The following is an 18,019-nucleotide window of genomic DNA, read 5'->3' as shown; positions in this document are numbered from 1 at the left end:
CTGAAGAAGCCTTTTGGGTGAGATGCGAAATGTCAAAGAATCTCCAGCAAGTCCAGCTGCCTATGACTTAGCCCTTCTACGTATAACCAACTGGACGATTTCTTGATTTGTACAACAATGACTTTGTCACCTTAGATAGCATAGAAACTGTAAATCATAAAACAAAGGCTATGCAGTGCATTTTTTTTGAGTAATGCCAGCTCACTTTGTGAATCACAAGCTCCTTAATCTGGCGTGAATACCTGGAATCAAACAGATGTGGAGTTGCAACACGTGTACTGGCGTGGGCCAGTGCTAGAAGTGGGCCGGTACTCACCGGTTCGCGGTACCGGCACGTCTTCATTTTCAGAGCATTTTGGCAAATTTTTCTTGGGCGCTACCCACATGATCAGATGTGCTGCTCATCCCACAAATGCATGATCCTTACAAGTTGGACATCATTGTAAAGGGAAATAAACAGGCTTTCCAACGATGTCAAATACAATGCCAATTAGCATTGTAACAACAGAGAAATAATCCACCAAACACAAGTTTCCAAACTTTTTTTCCCAGTATATAATAAATGAAACATTTAAAAGTTTTCTGAATCTGCTCTTTTGATTTTACAGGGCAAACTGCAATGTTCAGACAAAGGCTGTGATAAATAATATAAATAATAATTTAACTAGTAATAATAATGGTGCAAAATTATAGTTTTAAGACAAAAACCTTCAAATTTTCCACCACCTCAACCCAATAATGATACAGTTGGAATAGTATTGCCCCGAGTATAATAATATAGCAATAAAATCACAGCTGATTATGACTGACACAGTTTAACATGCTGAAAGAAATAATGAATAAATAGGAATAAGTTGCATGAGATTGCTGATACACGCCAACATGAATAAGGGGTTTACTGGCACTTATTTTTTTCCAATTCATTCACTGGTATGGGTTCAAAATGACAATAGAAAATAGCAGAATGACAAACTTTAGCTTTACTGCCATTTTAAAAGCATATAGATGTGGCGTGGTGTTTATATGGCTATGTGCAGCCCCTCTTGAGCCTATGGCCCCTTGCCGCTGTGAATCGCCGCTCAACTCCTATACACAAGTGTTGATATCCAAATGTAATAGGCTACAGACAGTTGATAGCAAAAAGTATTGCCATCACGCATTAGGAATGCAACATGTACAGGCCAAAGAACCGTCCTCCTGTCGTCAGCCTTCGGGGCACTGAGAGGGAGTAGCTGTGTGAGTTTATAATCAATAACTGCCCGTCTCGCCTGCATCATGTTATTCGGCTGATGGAAAAGCTGAAGGCTGCGGCTTTCATTCCAGAAAGAAGGACTGCTTTTGAAGCAAAGAACAACTCTCTACATTTTTATTAGTATATGATAATGGAGACACCATCCACAAGCATGCCTCTTCTCAACACCCACGCATTTCAGAGCCTGTTTACCATGATGCTCTGAGGTTTATCACTAAAAGCACTGTCGGTACCCATCATTGTGTTCTGTATATGGTAGAGTTGGCTGGCTCTTTAAACTCACTCTTAGGTACACACTCTTCTACAAAGCTATTCCTGGCATATTACATGGCAATTCTATTCTCCCAAACAAGGCTATAGGAGCTAACTCTTTGTGCTTGTGGAACTTACATCCTGTCTCCGTTTCTAAGGTGCACTATATGGGAGAAGAGCCATCACGTCCTTGCACTCTTTTAAAATGATTCCTTATGATTTGGAGGCAGGCAGAACTAGTTATAAATTGGCTGTTGTTATTTTATTAGTTTTATCATATCTTTCTGATCCTTTGTTCATTACTTTCTTTATGTTTAATTAAGTTTAAGTCTGTGTTTATTAACCTACATTTTCTATGTTCTGCTGTTATCTTGGCCAGAACAATCCTGTAAAATATCAGCAATACTTGTTAAATAGAATTATGTAAGTCAAATAAAGGTCTGATTTAAAAAAAAAAAATAACAACATAAAAAGGTACTGTGTCTATGCATACAGCAGCCCACTAAATAGGATAGGATAATGTTCGTATTATTCTATTGTAATTATTTTTCTCACTGTACAAATCCCACGATAACACTGAAACCACTAACACTGTTTTTTTCACCCATTTCAAGTGTTATCAGCCCATTAAATGGCCGTTATCAGCTATTATCATTACCATTATAATGCTTCAGACGGGGCAAACTGCACCTACCGACAAGTTGTGAAATGGTTGCAGTTCTAAACACGTGTACGTTGTGAATTGAAACAACTTGGGTGTTTGGAACTATTTTCACCCAGTGCAACAGCATGGCTCATTGATATGTTTTTAGAGCTCTATAGAGGAATAAGATATCAGGCTTTGGATACAATAATTGTTAGAAGAATCAATTCATTGTTGGTTTTGGTCTTTTCATTTGATGACATCAAGAAACATAACAACAGCCTGTTTATTGTTCTTTATAGTGAATGATACCAAATACCGGGCAAACCAGTGGACACAGAATGCTGGTAAACTACAAATGGCTACCTCCAATACCACGTCTACATCAAGCACCTTTAAATACTGAAACAATTGTAACATTAAAGTTTGCCATAATTTAATTGAGTCAAATACGACCTCGCTGTCTCATTGCTGATTGCTGCAGGATGGACTCAGTGTTCCCCTCAGCTAAACTCTGCTTTCATCCCATTTCACAGCAACACTGTCCTAAGCAGGTGCCAATCACAGCAGGCTAACTCGCCCAGAGCCCTGAGCGGCTGGAACTCATTAGAAAAAGCTGGGCATGTTTTGGTGCCGGCACAGCCCGTATTCATCCAGAACCCAATGTGAGACATTCCTTGGGGCGGGGAGAGGTTAATCAGCAGGGCAAAAACAATGAGCTCAAGTCCTGCAGGTAGGGAGGGAGGAGGAGGAGGAGGAGGAGGAGGAAGAGGAGGGCGGATGATAGTCAGTGTCCGAGGGTGTACGAAGGACGGTGCGGTGGGTCGACTGTGAAATGAGGAAATGCATCAGGAAATGCACAAGGACATCCAGGATGCTACACAGCATATTTCTGTAATGCATACTAAGTCACAGCACATCAAGTTTGTTATAGACATGGAAGTGGTTGAAATTTAACATCTGTTACAAGTGAGAGGGCTCCTGTTTTAGTAAGACGGAACAGTTCTACACTGGTCCTTGATCACTTGGCACTTGGTGAGCCACTACTCCGTTTTATACATCCCTTTGTGTTGCAAGGCTATCGCTGGGCAAGGGAATGCATCTGTTCAGAGCAGCACGCTCCTGCATGTTTGGCTGCTGATTTACAATAGCATTAAACAGAAATGCACAAACTACACCATCTTTGCAGGTAGAAATCAATATAACCCCAGAAAAAAATAAATCAGAAATGAAATTGACTGGAAACCCAAGGAAATTGAGGCAACGTGTTTTTAGTTACGCTTTGCTTTCTTGTTTGCTTTTAGATTGTTTTTACTTCACCCCATTTCTAACGGGAGGCTCCATCTATGTAATGTGGGAGCAGATCTAAAATATAATGGATTGTGGCTAGCTTGCACAGTTGGATGTGTACGCCACGGCTCATTTTAACCACTAATGGTGCGGGCCTAGTGTCGATTCGAGGCCAGTCCGGCAGTGAAACTCACTGCGGTTAGCTTTTTATGAGACACTCAGTGGACAAGCCATTGGCCCCCGAGCCATGCCAGACTCACCACATGTTCCTAGCACTGCCACACATAGGGCCTATGGGACTAAAATACTGACCAGCAGACATGGATGGATTACTGAACGGGCCCACTGGGGACACAGGCACAGGGGTCCAAAGTGTCAGGCCTTCACCTACAAAACGTCACTCAAAGAGACACGTACCAACCAGGAAGAGACTCCAAATGACCAAAACCATAAAACAACTACAAGAAAGACACGAAAAGACTAGAGACACTAAACAACTACAAAGAGATGCAAAACAGCTGCAGAGATATAAAGCAACTACAGACAAAAATAACTACAGAAAGACCAAACTAATTACAAAGTGACACAAAACAACTACAAAGACACAAAATGACTACAAAGAGACACAAAATGACCACAAAGAGACAAAAAGAAACTACAAAGAGACACAAAACTACCACAAAGAGACACAAAACAACTACAAAGACACAAAATGACTATACAGAGACACAAAATGACCACAAAGAGACAAAAAGAAACTACAAAGAGACACAAAACTACCACAAAGAGACACAAAACAACTACAAAGACACAAAATGACTATACAGAGACACAAAACATCTACAAAGAGACAGAAAACGACTAAAGGGGACACAAAACAACTACAAAGACAAACAAAACAACTAATAAGAGACACAAAATTAATACAAAGAGACATAAACCAACTACAAAGACACATAAACCAACAACAAAGAGACACATAATGACTACAAAGAGACACAAAACAACTACAAAGAGAAACAAAACAACTACTAAGAGACACAAAATGACCACAACGAGACAAAACAACTACATAGACACAAATGACTACAAAGAGACAGAAAACAACTACAAAGATACACAAAATGACTACAAAGAGACACAAAATGACCATAAAGAGACGCAAAACCACAACAAAAAGAGGCTAAACATCTATAAAGTCTGTGTGTCTTGCTCCTGTGTGGTTGGGCCTTTTGCATGTCTGTGTCCAGGGGCCTAGTGTCTCATAATCTACTCATGCCAGCAAACATAGTTATGAAAATGAATGATTCAAATGACACCAGGGACTAATCTACACATTCTCCTGGATGACTCTAGGGAAGATAATTTAAATAGATAACGTCGGCTGAGGAAATTAGAGATAAATCAAATGTCAGAACAATCGTTGCTCACTCTCCACCCTCGAGGATTTTGAAAACTTGTTGATAGCACCCACCTACCCTTTCCCCACTCCTCTGTCTTCACATGCTGCTGCCGCTGCTGCAGCTACTGGACACATTCATTAGCATATCTGGTCATTTCCCCTTGTTAACATGCACCAGTCTTCTTCGTTTGTGCCTCAGTTATCAGCCTGCACCATATGCTGTGTAGGTGGTAGCAAAGAGTCTAGACAGATCCTTTGGCAACTCTATCTGCTGGCCCCTTTGAGACGTTGCTCTTAGTTTGACTGCTTCACGACATGAGTTTATTCATCCCGCTCTATGTTTGATAACCTTCCCCTCCTGGGCTCATTGCGTGTGTGTGTGTGTGTGTGTGTGTATGAAGGTGCCTGCAAAGGCCAATGATGCAAATTCTGCTCTGCAGGCATTAGGCAGAAGTGTGTAGCCTATGTGCTATGTCTGCACTACATTAACTTGTGTTCAGGGTTTCTTTTATCTCACCTCTTGTAAGGCTGAATGTGTTCTTGTCCACCGCTCCACCTGTACAACTCTGTCTTTGTTGCTCTGTGGTTTCAAGTTAAATTGACATAGGGACACACATAAGCTCTATTTCTCTGACTGTGTCTCCTTCTGGCTCAACTTCTTTATTATGTTCATCTACACTACAGTGCAGGCAGAGGCGTATTTCTCCCACCCCCGTAGCTACTGACGCTATGCCTGTTGAACTTTCCAGTCTAATGTGCAGTTTACAAAGATAATAGTGGCAGATTTAGGCAATGGATCCTTTACTTCAGACAGACAGAACTAGAAAAATGCAGGCTTAACCGGCTGAAATGACGGTTGCTATGGAGATTTTATCAGCTGTGGATGAGCTAACTAACTGCAAGCTCAGTGTTTTGAATGTTTCTGGCTAACTATGAAAATAAGAAGCCGGCAAAAGTGTCCTCAATAGTCTGTGCATTTAATGGCTTCATCAAAGACTGTATAAAATATGGACGTAGTCTCAGTGACGAATGTGAAAAATGGGCAAAGAGGTGGATCATCAGTGCAGCAGAGCAGACAGCTAGCAGCTAGCAACCTGGTGCGGCACCCACCTGTCAATCAAAGCAGCCACGCCCTCAATTAGGCATAAAAAAGAATTAAATAAGACAGAACCTCCAAACTCCACAGTGCCATGCACACTGCAATAGGCATGTTGAGAAATACAAAGCATGGCCTGCTGTGCCTATAGTTACAGCTGCTTTAGGAATGGTCAGTTAGCAAATGTCAGTTATGTCATCACAGTTTGAATTGACTGTTTTGGCCAGAGAGAAAATGAGACATCCAAATAGGGCCTCAGAGGCCTTTTTTCTTATTTATAGCATGTTTTAGTGGAATAGTTTGGCCCAAAAGAGAAGTTCTGTCACTCAAACCAGTGTCAGTTGGCTCAGAGTTCCATTGTAACCCCCCTCATAAATCCTTGAATTTAACACAGTCATCATTTTACAGCTAATACATATGGATCCAATGACAATTGGATTTCTCCAAAAGTTCATCCCGCAAAAGGGCTTTTGATGACCGCCCTGTCCTGTGGGTTCCCACACTGACCTCATTATGTTCTGTATTTATCGATTTGGATCCTTTCCTTAAAAACCTCAATGGAGCTTTGACTAACATGGGAATCAATAGTTAATGACTGAATGACAGAGCTATTCCTTTGAAAGCATATGTCAAAAAAACACACCAGATGGAGCATGGAGGCTTTAATAAGCACTTGTGGTTGGATCCATGTTCCCATTAATTTGTCAAAACGTTGTCCTGCAGCTAGTGCAAGACTGATTACTTTATTGCAAAGAGTTGATGGGATTGTCTTCAACGTAAGTAATTATGACCACCCCTCCTAGTCTGTAGGGGGGAGCAGTTGGACCTCGCCCACCAGCAGCAGAGAAGTTACCAACGTGACATCGGATCTCACCTGCAGGGGCTCCGTGATCTCGGCCGAAGCCAGATTTCAGATAGAGGGGACGGGTTGCCCAGACAGGCTGCTTGGACGTGGGCCAGCCGCACAAGCTGTGAAAAGGTCCTGCGGCCTCCCGCACATTTCGCCAGCATTACATTTGTTCTAGATCCTCTTCACTTCCCCCGCCATCTGTGGTCTTAATGAAGCTGTCAAGAAGCTGTCATTCACTCATGAGTGGCTGTGCCTCACAGCACGATGGCTAACATTTAGCCAACGGGGACTCAGCAAAGCCTTGAGCTGTGGCATGAAGTTCCAGAATTGCTGTGTAAACCACTTTCAACGCACCAGACTATCATCACACGTCAGCAACTTTTTTACCTTTGATGATACAAGCTGGTTGAATTAAACACCAAAGACGGGCATTCGCTTGTACTCGTTCTTGGGCGGATAAAGTCACAGGATGTATTAACTGAATGAGTAATGACAAATCACAGCATGCCATAAAGTCTTGGACCAGAGTGAGATGGATAGTCGTGAGGAACAAAAGAGAAAGTACTGTTGGTGGCGGAGGAGTCATGGCAACGGCAGACCGCTGGGAAGTTTGTGAATGACAGAAGGGATCTTGATTCTTGTTCACATGGTGTCACACATGGCTACAACGGAACCGGAGGCTTTGTGGCGCTCTGTGTATCCACGCCCTCCTGTTTATCGACTGCCAATGTCCATTGTTTGACAGGAGAAGTGGTCCGTCCCTCTGTATGAAGGTAATTCACCAGACAATCTGGAGCTAGTGGGTAAGGGGAGGGTATGGGATCTGGGTTCATTAGATGTAAATTTGCTTCTTTAGTGGGTTTTTTTTTAAACAACCACAATTCTGCAGGTTTATTAATGCACCGTAATGCAGTGAGCTAAAAGAAAACCGTAATTTCACTGAGCTAACAGGATTACAGTGATTTTCAATCTTTATAATTGACTGTGAAGAAGACGTCAAAATCTTGGACCTGGTTCAAAGCCAACCTGTGGAAAACCCACCTGAGCAAGATGTGTTTTTTTTTCCTTTTTTTTTTTAAGAGAGACCCAATCCGAGAGAGGCCCGAGGACAGACTGACCCTATCCGTAAAGACCCGAGGATAATTACTGTAGATGCCATCCAAAATGCTTTCGACCCAAACGGCAGTTTGAGTATAACAGCCTGCATTGTATGTCTGTGCGTGTCCTTGGTAAAAACCTTCACTCTTAATTCTCTCTTAATTACTGTTCTAATTCAGTTTTATCTCTCATGACCATAATTTCCACACTAATGTCATAATCACCTTCAGGCTGTAGCTCTTCTGTGATGGTGAGTTGAGGATTGGAAAAGACAAACAGATTTGGAGTTCAATGTCTTTTGAGTGGAGACTACTAACCATGAGAAAGTGTTGCGGGTGTCACTTTTTTTTCCATCAGAGCCTGTTGGGCTTGTGAGAGTTGGAGGGGTTGGAGGCTTTTCGGGGAGATGTGCGGTTGCCAAATGGGGATGAGTAAGCAGTCCCAAGAGCCAGAGGTTGTTCTGGGCTATGAAGAGTGTGGCCGCGCTGACGTTAGCCAGCGCTCTCCTTTTATAGAGGAGGAGGGTGGCGGCCAAGCCAAAAGAGGCCGAGTGAGCCGGCCAAAGCTAGCAGCACATCTTAGCAGGCTGTGGCCCATTCTCATCCGCGGGCTGCTAAGCCTGGACAAACACCCGCAACCGCAGAGCTTGGAGCGGGACCGCATGCTCGGTCCCTTTCATTTAACCAATCACTCTTTCATTTCTCCAACTCCAGCTTCTCTCTTTCACTCAGACACATCTGTCTCTGTCACTTTCTCTCTCCACCTTTGGCTCCCTCTCTATCTGTCTTTTTCCTTCACGCTTTTTTTTTTTTTGGCTCCCCCACTTGTCAATCTGCTAAACCTATTCAGTATTACTAAGAGGGGCAAAAAATGTGGCATAATGAAATAACACGGGGAATAACATTCTGTCGTGGGTAAAGATGAAACCGGTCTATTTATGAGTGCAGAACAAATAAACACAGCATCGGGGTGCGCCTGGACTATGTCTGTGCCACAGAGTAGAGACGGGGCCCCTGAAAGCAGCACTTTTCTGTTCAATAAAGCTAGAGGAGAATCCGTCTCACTCCCATAACTGAGGTCTTTATGAACAAAGAACATTACGGTTGGCTTTAGCTTAGCGATGTTTCTGCCGACTGTGCCTGAGGCACTAATGTTTTTAAATTGTAGGTCTATATATCCAGGGTAGACTTAGCTTTATAATTTACACTTTATAGGTTTGAGCTGCTGAGTGCAAAAATAATCATCCACTGTCGGCCATTAAAGAAAACATCCAACCTCAAAGCCTTTTATTTATCACTATCTATTCTACTGATATTCTATCACTGGTAAAGATAAACTGCTATGTACCATATCTTGCGTTTCCAGTCACAGTTTGACGGTGTATATATGTGACTTATTCTATCAAAATTAGTTGGAAGTTTCGGCAGCGCATTCTTTTAAAAACACGTTTTTACATGAAAAAGTTAATTTTTGTGCTGTGTTTCTGAATAAATAGACTCTCAGCTTTAATACACTGTAAAAATCTATGTAAAATTCAAATGGTATGTATAGTTTTGATGCTCTTAAACGTAACATTAACAGACAGTTATTTATTGACATGGTTGAATCAAGTTTATTGACAGATGACAGATTGTGGTTGTCAGAGGAAGATAGCTGGCTTGACGAGATGAATTCACGTGAGGAAAACATCGCTCGACTTTTAAATTAAATTCCCGTTAGAGGTGCTACATCTGACGACGATCTGAACCGACTTCATTTCGGATGATTTCACCGCACCGGGTGATGAGGAGAGAGATGAGGACACGGACAGCGGTTAAATATAACATGTATTTATAATATACTGTATACCATGTATTTAAATATATCATATATACAGTATATTTGTTAATATTTTATCAATTTTATTCCGTGCAGGTGTAGGCTACACTATGAAATGTTGGGTGTAAATTTTGCGGAAAATATTGTGTTCATTTTGACTTGAGTCTTAATATATGTGTTTTAATCCATGTAAAAAAAAAGGTTTCCTCTTTACAGGCATATAGAAAACTCAAAATGTGTTTCTGACTCAAAGGGACTCAAAAGATGGAGCAAAATGATGTATACATTTTTCATTTTATACAGATAGCTGGCAAACTGGAGGTTGTCCTCAACAGTAGGCTAAATGTCAGGTTTTACATCTAGAATCAAAGAACTAGGGCTTCTTTCTAGACCTTGTAGAGGCAGCGATAACAATTTCTCCCCAGTCAGAATGCCTTCAAAAGACCAGAATGCAATGCAGCCAGAAGAAATGCTGCTGCTCTTTCCACCTTAAAGCAAAGCCAGGCATGTTCTCTGAAGATTGTTGAAAGGCATAATAAGAATAACCGGTAATGTAGCATGAAGTACAAGTAGTGTTGCCATGGTTACCTGTAAACACTGGTTCAGAGCAGTGGTTCTCCTGATGTACTGGACACAGCAGGGAGGGGCTCAAAGTCATTGGCCATGAGTCAGTGGATGGCTGGAAAAAAGACTATCCTAAAACATATGTAGGTCATGTCATAACCACTGAGCCATCTCCATGATTGCTGAGGGAGACTATGAGATGTGAAAGTGGACCTTGAGATGCAATTCTTTTGAGAAGCTATTATTTCCAACGTCAAGAATAAACGTTCATGCTCAATCTAATTTTAATGGACACCTACCAGCCAATCATAAACGAGCATTTTCCCTCTATTACTCTATTTGAAATGAATCTCAGTAAGTATAGTTTTCTTTTCTAGAGTGGGATGAGAATATTGATATCAGTCTTATGTTTGTAAATTTAGTCTGGTGCTGGAGTCACCATATGTTTAGCCTAGCTTAGCATGCTTACATGCCCACAAGGTGCTCACAGTGGCAATGCTAAAAGGGTGATGATTATCAGGTAATGGTTTTCCACATTCACCAGTGTCTAATTAGCACTGAAGCAATAAGCCCTGAGGCTGATGGGACTGTCATTAGTTCGGCAGGTTTTGGACAAACTGAAACTGAACACCTGCTGAAAAGGATCATCATCAAAGTGTGATTCATCCTCCGGGGATCAGGAATGTCTGAAAAATGTCATGGCAATCATCCAATAGTTGTTCAGATATTTAAATGTGGACCAAAGTGTGGTGGACCAACCAACGTTGCCATCACAAGAGCTACGCTGCTAGTGTGGCTAAGAATACACCAACACCTCCAAAGCTGCTGCATTCACACCATGTGTCAGTTAAATTAACTTGCACATGAACAGACATGTAAAATGGAAAATGAATTTTTGGAGCTATTTCTTGATGAACAGCAATTAATCCATCCACCCAGAGCTAATGTGCAGTCTCTCCAGCTATACAGTCGTATCCAGCAGATACAGTCAGGGAGGAGAGGTTTTAGTTTGAGTCTCACCAAAGTATCAAATTTTGCAACTTCACTGTGACCGCAAGACTTAAGGATGCTGAGCAGTCATTGCGCCCAGCTGTTGTTCGCCAAAAGTAGTTCCAGTATGTAATTCCACCTAACACCACAAATACGTGCTTTTCTACTGTGAGGAACGTTTAACTGGCTACGAAACAGTCTCAGTGTAATACCGATGCGTCTATATGACCTACATAAGTAAACGAGACCACCAGCGAGATGATTGCCCCTCGACCTGCAGTGGGAGCTCCGGCGGGAGGTGGAGAGTTCCGCGCTCGGCAGCAGCTCCTCCTCTGGCCAGGAGCAGAGTTTCACACACACAAAAAAAAAAAAATCAACACAAAATGAAAGTTCCTCCTAGTAACTTTAAAGATGCAGTGGGTAGAAATGGAGCAAATATGATTCAAAAAAATATTTTTATAAAAAGTTAGAAAAATCATGTGCCTCTGTGTCCTCTGGTGCTCCTAATGGCATCTGCAAGATTTCACAGACCGGAGGAAAACAACCAATCAGAGCTGATCTGGAATCCGCCATCCAGCTGCCGTCTATGAGAACCACGAGTCAGTCGCTCGCGAACTCCGACCAAACGGTCAAACTAGGAAGCGCTGATCAAATATGAATCAATATTCTGTTACTGTAATGCCTATTTCTCTCCTCAAATACTTTCAGAAACATCTTGTAGTGCACGGTTTAGCTGTAAAATGAGAAAGTTTGTGACCCCATGTTGTGATCTCCTGAGGAAATACCAATCACCGCCCACCAGCTGGAGCACAGCCAATAGGAACGCTCTCTCTCTAAAGTGAAAATGATTTTCTAAAGTCTAAAAACAGAGCCATGAGGAGGAGCAGAAGTCTAGTTTTCTCTCAGAACACTTAAATTACAATATGCTGAAAGGTTATTATTGAGTTTTTGCCCAATGATACCAACAACTTGTTACCTACTGAAGCTTTAAACAAATGAGATCAAACATCAAGAGGCCTATTTTTCCACTTTGGATAGGGCAAGGCTAGCTGTGTCCCCCTGCCTCCAGTCTTTATGCTAAATTAGGCTAAACATGTCCTGACTCAAGCTCTGTACTTACACATGAGATTAGTATCAATCCTCTCCGTTACTTCTAGAAACAAAAATGTTGCTATTTCTTTACCAGATTTCAATCCTATTCAGTTTACCCTCCCATTCCTCCACCCTTTCCTCTACCTTTCAGTCTCTTCTCTCCCGTCTGCATGGCATCGTCCCCGCCTGAGCTGTAGCTCAGTATGTCAGCACAGGTCTCAGGAGGTAATGCTTACAGCTACAGGACAGATTTATTCCAACATGGCTGGCCGTGTACAGGGCCAAAAGGATCCTCATCACCTCCCGGAGCACCGCTGTCCTCTGGAGCGATGAGGACAAAAGAAGGGGAACGAGCGGCCGGGGCCCTCAGCAGCAACCAACATGTGCACTCAGCGGCACGCCGAGAGAGATCAGACCTCTTCCACCAGCTCCTTCTTTCTCATTATACACCTCCCTCACTTTGCTCTGAGGATTCTCTTTCTCTGTTGCTTTCTGTCTCTCTCGCACGCACACACTTATAGAGATCAGTCATCCATACAGATTACAACACCCACTCAGGGGGTTATGGATGGGTTCTCGCCTGACACTGAAAAGAGCTCTCACTATTACAATGTTATTTTTGGAGCACCTTTGTCTGATCATCAGAGTATCTGCTTGTAATGCTCTCCACTGTAGCCTACAGACTAGCTAGAGCAGGGGTCGGCAACCTTTTTTCATATGAAGTGCCATTTTTAAATGTTTAATTATGACACCACATTAAAATTTAAATCTACAACGGATCTGTAATTTTATTGCATCGAAATAGTCATAGGAAAATTGAAAAAAAAAAATGTTATTCTCTCATAATCAGGACATTGTATTATAAATATATGAGAGCACTATTAATACAAGAAAGCTGCCATCCTTATTACATCTGAGTGGGAATCATTAACCCCACCAACCTTCCACCAATCTTGTTCATCAGCAATAAAATCTGAAGCGAAGAAGGCAACGGGTAGCCAATCAGAGGCAGAGTGGGGCGGGTCTTCGCAAAATGTTAGTTGGGGAAAAAGTCAATCAAATTACCATAAATAACCAGCTGCACACCTGCCGATGGCTGTGAAAGAGGTCATTTTGCAGGCACTTCAAAATTTTCCAAAAACTCTCCTGCACACTTATTGCTAGTGTGCCACTGGTTAAGCTACGGCGTGCCAATGGTGGCATGCATGACTAAGGTTGTCAAACAGTTGCTAGAGGCTTGCCTGTGTACAGCTAATTGTGACATGATGAACAGAATGTAAATTTACTAGAACTACTACAAGCTCTGATCTTTGTAATCAAGAAAGCCTGTAGTCATTTTCTTTGAGGTACAAATATACAGTATTTCAGTATTGTCAGCAGTTGATATGGATGTGTAGAAGCACAGAAGAGATTTCCAAAGTCAGAATTTTAACGCACAATCTTCTTATTACGGAACAATCTTTCCCTTGGTACTAAATTTCCCTTTAAACTTTTTTTTTTGCCTTAACTTTTTTGACCAAAACATTTTTCCCCCAGTACCTTTTTTAGGTTCATGTTACAGCATAATAGTGTAGGCTACGCTGACGTTTTGTATTTGTATCAGTGCAGGTATCAGTGAAACAAACCAAAACTGTCTGCAGCTTTGTTGACTCATCCATACAACTTTGTAACAGAAATGAGCCAGTAAATTACCTGCAACGTCCGAATTGGAAGTCTAATAGTTTTATTTTGGTGGGAACTTGTTCTTTTTCAAAGCAGTAACTTGCACTTGGATTTGTATCCCTCATAGGTTAAGAATATGTGAAGTATCTCCGCTGACAGATCTGAAGAATCCCTGTTCAGGAAATAGGTCAACATTAATCCCAGATCTTTACAACCATTTTTGGCAGGCAACGACAAATTGAGGTCAGAAAACTCTCGTGGACGCTGCATTTGATATACATTAACAATGTTGTTTAACCCTGTCCTGTAGTTCCTGCTACTGTATTTTATTTTAAAAGTATTTTTCAGGTGAGAGACCAAGCTGCATTTGCTCCAGCAGCTTCCCAAAACCGATCCGTTGGCTTTCTTTTTTTGCATTGGCTTGAATACAACCAATAAGCTGTTGATTCTGGAGTTTTTTTCATTTGAAAATAATGCTAAGCTAAGCTATCATTAAAATCAATTTTGCGTGGTGGAGTTTTTTTTTTTTTCTTTTTTCAAGTGCCTTTTATTTTATCCCCACTTTTCTCTTGACCCAAATGTTGGAAATGCGTGCAAACCTCAACCTGCCTCGGGCTCTGTAATTCAAACTGATTTAAAAAAGTGACCAGGAAAACATTGGCTGGGAACTGTGGAGATAAAAAATGAAAGAAATAAAAAAAAGTGGGATGAGCCTGAGTAACAAGCATTAGGTCTATACCTCCCGTGTCTGGCATCTCCCAGGAACTCTTGCAGAGCAACAGATGGTAAACTCTGAATGACTCAGCCTACAGCTCGTCCATGCATGGTCCTCTACTGCCACCTGCTGGTGTCACGCAGGAAGGGTAATACAAATACAAATAGAAAATAAAAGTTGCCTTATTTGCCATCATGTGAAATACTTAATGAAAACTACTATTATGATGCATCCATCTACCCTGTAACAGCTTCAGGAATGACTTAATGAATCAATTCAGTTCAATAATTGAAGTGTGGACACCCATTGTGAGTGATGATGAAGAGATCTCCACACAGACTCACAGACTCTAATCATAAACACATGTGAGTCTTCCCACTATCTGGGCCAATTATAGACAGCAGACACTAAACAATCTATCATGGACATATAGAAAAATGACCCCCCTGATACAAAAGGAGGATGAAAAATGACATGGAATGTGAAGAGGTGAGAGCAGATGGATTATGAACTATAAATGTATAACAAATGAACCGAGCAGGGGGCTCAGGACTGCCAGACCCGCTCAATCAATCAGCGCTCTAACAAGACAGTGGGCAGCATGTCGTCGATTCAGAGAGAGAACGGCTCGCAGGCGGCAAACTCCACGCTCAGTTCCCTCTGTGGGTTGATTGTTGTTGGCTTTGTGAGGCGATAACCTCATCATGAACCAGATCCTCTAATGGGTTCTCCGTCTCATGTCTCTCTCCTTTTCGTGTCTGTCTCTCCTGTCCCCTTCAGTAGCCACACTAGCATGACTTGTCCATGTCCAACACATCTGATTTTTCTTCTGGCACCAGCAGCAGGTTGATATTTTTGGTTGAGAGATGAAATGTCTTCATAACTCTTGAATTGATTTCCATGAAATTAGGTACAGACATTAATGTTCCTCACAGGACAAATTGTAATGGTTTGGTGATCTCCGGACTTTTCCTCTAGCGTCAGGTGTCAAAGTGTGATCCATTACTTTGGTTTATGACAAAAATACCTGATGAACTAATTCTGTTCTAGTTTTAGCTCCAGGTCATTTTTGTGTCTCGGATCGTCTGCCTTCGAATAAGATTTTACATTTAGGGGGTTATAATTATGTATTTAACCTCACAGACACCTTCTTCTTCTTACCATGAAGCTATAATAGGAATTTATAACAATTTCAGATTTTGATAAGATAATAATACTAATATTATTAATAGTATTAATTCAAATAATGTTGATTTTCTCATGGAATATTGATTACAGAACCAGTTCCTGTAACTACACAATGGGTCAAATGCCATCTGGAGTGATGAATTTAGTGAGGGAAGTATAGGGAACCTGAATGAGGCTTTCCTCTTGTCCTGTATTTACCTTCCCATACCTCTCCTCACCTCTCCCTCTCTGAACACACCTCTCATCCTCATCCTCTGTTCTCCTTCTTCCGTTTATCTCAATGTCCAAATACAGACAAAGTCTTTTAGGCCTGTATCCTCCCCCACCGTACCGCCGTCATCGTCCCCACATCGATGACCTCACCGTCCAGCCGGGGCCCCCACCTGCCATCGGCACCACACAGACGGAGCTCAGAGACCCGGGGGACTCAGGGGGGGGTGAAGCGTCACAAGCAGCCGTGTCCAATAAACACATTGTGAGTGCAGGCTGTGCTGTCAGAGTCCAGCGAGTCACAATGAGCCAACAGCGTGTATACTGGTCACAGTGGGAGAGGGGTGTCCCGTTGTCATGGCCCTGAGACTCTCTTTAGGGCCAGAGGGAACAGAGGGAGTGAGACAGAGAGAGGGAGGAGGATGAGGAGGGGTGATGATGGCACCCCCTCTTCACCCCCACCATGCACCCTACTGTCCTCTCAGAGAGTCACAAAGGTGTGGAGGAGTGAACAATGAGCCTGGAAGACACAAGCCCACACAGTCAGACACAGAAAACTTGTTCTGTATTTTTCTCTTCTTTTCTTTCCTTCTTTGCTTTTTTGAAGCATGATACCAATACTTATGTTTTTTAAAAATGGATAATCACAGAGAAGTGCTTTGGTTTTGAGAGTGGAAAAGCTGTCAGGGACACCAACTCTCCACTGAAACCTAATAGTGAGTGTCATTATGAGCTGGACGCTTTTTAAAACCTGGTGACCGAGGTTACAGCTACTGAATAGAAGAACGGCTGGTCTGTAAAAGATATATCGTGACAGTAGTACATGAAACAGGTAACCTGAAAAAAATCATGTGCCTCTGTGTCCTCTGGTGCTCCTAACGGCATCTGCAAGATTTCACAGACCGGAGGAAAACAAGCAGTAAGAGCTCATCTGAGATCTGCTATCCATTTGCTGTCTATGAGAGCCGGCTGTCAATCACTCGCGAACTCCGACCAAATGGTCAAACTAGCCAGCGCTGATCAAATATTAATCAATGCTCTGTTACGTTAATGCATGTTTCCCTCCTCAAATGTTTTCAGAATATTCTTGTAGTGTACTGTGTAGCTGTAAAATGAGAAAGTTTGTGTCGCGGTAGCCACTGAGAATTCTCTTGAAGGAACGCCAAACTACTGGTCATATGACCGGAGCACAGCCAATAGGAACGCTCTCTCTCTGAAATGACCTGTGATTGGTCAAAGTCACCCGTCAAGGGCTAGATTTTCTAAAGCCTGAAAACAGAGCCATGAGGAGAAGCAGGCGTCTAGTTTTCTCTCAGAACACTTGAATTACAATATGCTGAAAGGTTACTATGGATTTTTTGCCAAATGATGCCAAAAATATACTGCCTACTGCCACTTTAACTGTAGTGCTATTTATTAATCTAGATTGTTTTGGTGTGAGTTGCCGTGTGTTGGAGGTATCGGCCGCCGTATATAGATGTCTGCCTTCTCTCCAATATAATAGAACTAGATGACACTCGGCTTGTCGTGCTCAAAGCGCCAAAAAAAAAATACATTTGAAAAACTCAACAAAAAGATATTTGCTGAGTATAGAACTTTCCACTCTCCGTGTGGCTTTTCCCACGCTTTGTTGACAGTAAACCTATTTATGCTTTTATACTACAAAGAAAATGATGCACCTCAATTCAGAATGTCAAGATCAGTACACAAAACTGTACATTATAGCAATAGATGGAGCTAAACCTAATGCAAACACAAGCACTCAAGCGTATATGCAGACCTGCATGGACAGACACTCGCGTGCACACGCACACACATGCACTTGCATTCCCTGTTCCCTCTCAGCTTCCTCCTGGCTCAGCTTTTATGAGGAGAGCAATGGGAAACTGACACAGCC

Source organism: Sebastes umbrosus, chromosome 13 (genome assembly GCF_015220745.1).
Source record: "Sebastes umbrosus isolate fSebUmb1 chromosome 13, fSebUmb1.pri, whole genome shotgun sequence".
NCBI classification, from domain to species: domain Eukaryota; kingdom Metazoa; phylum Chordata; class Actinopteri; order Perciformes; family Sebastidae; genus Sebastes; species Sebastes umbrosus.
The sequence above is the reverse complement of the archived record's forward strand: the minus strand, read 5'-3'. Positions refer to the sequence as shown.